Source organism: Babylonia areolata, chromosome 1, assembly GCF_041734735.1.
Source record: "Babylonia areolata isolate BAREFJ2019XMU chromosome 1, ASM4173473v1, whole genome shotgun sequence".
NCBI lineage: Eukaryota > Metazoa > Mollusca > Gastropoda > Neogastropoda > Buccinidae > Babylonia > Babylonia areolata.
In genome coordinates, this window is record NC_134876.1 from 22,141,505 (window position 1) to 22,142,428 (window position 924).

Genomic DNA, 924 nt, shown 5'->3' on the forward strand with positions numbered 1-924 from the left:
CTTAGAAACGAAACGAACAATACACAACACAACCTCCTCCCCCATCCATAATCCATCCACCCCGCCCCCAACACACACACACACACACACCCAGGCAGGCAGGCAGGCATTTACAAGCACGCACACACGCGCGCACGCACTCACACACACACACACACACGGAGGCAAACATACACACACACACGCACACAAACACACACACACGCACACACACACACACACGGAGACACACACATACGCACACACACACACACACACACACACACACGGGGACAAACACACACGCGCGCGCGCGCGCTCACACTCACTCACACACACATACACATACACACACACACCGCCACCACCAACCTAACCAGCCGGTCACAGCATGTTTACCTGGATGCCATGAAGTTGGTTCCGTCTCTGCAGACTGACTTCTCTCAATGGTGTAGACCTCCAGACCCCTGAGCTTCCCCTCGGCACCTCGCCACGTCTGGCCGCTGGGCCTGCAGGCCACCCCGCCACCCACGGGAGTTGTTCGGGAAACGGGGTTCGAACCCCTAGCTGAAGAGGAGTCGTCGTGACTGCCTGAAGAGGCCCGGGGACAAGATGGTGATGGGGTGGTGAGAGGAGTTAGTTCCAAAGGCGCGACGTCCCTGGGCTGCTTCCTGTTTGTGGATCGCTCATTTAATGTCGTGGAAGAGGAGGAGGAGGAGTCATGATTGCGGACGTTGGGCATGAGGGTTGAGTCCTCCTCGAACCGCCCTCCTCTTGGTGTTGAAGAGGAGTCATGCGTGTGGACACTGGAGGTGAGGGTAGAGTCCTTTTCGAACCGCCCTCTCAGTGTTGAAGAGGAATCATGACTGCAGGAAGCGGATGTACGTGCTGGGTCTGACGCTATGCTGGGAGAAGTCGAACAGGTAGTGGGGTCACCCAACAGGA

The 924-nt window shown here is 57.1% G+C and overlaps 1 long non-coding RNA gene across 1 annotated transcript in view; it reads right to left on the bottom strand.

Annotated features, from left to right (window-relative positions):
- Nucleotides 1-493, bottom strand: part of LOC143291608 (uncharacterized) — a 5,793-nt gene extending 5,300 nt beyond the window's left edge. The window contains exon 1 of the long non-coding RNA XR_013056553.1: nt 379-493. This is a non-coding gene — a long non-coding RNA (uncharacterized LOC143291608). The remainder of the gene's footprint in view (nt 1-378) is intronic.
- Between the last annotated feature and the right edge of the window lie 431 nt (nt 494-924).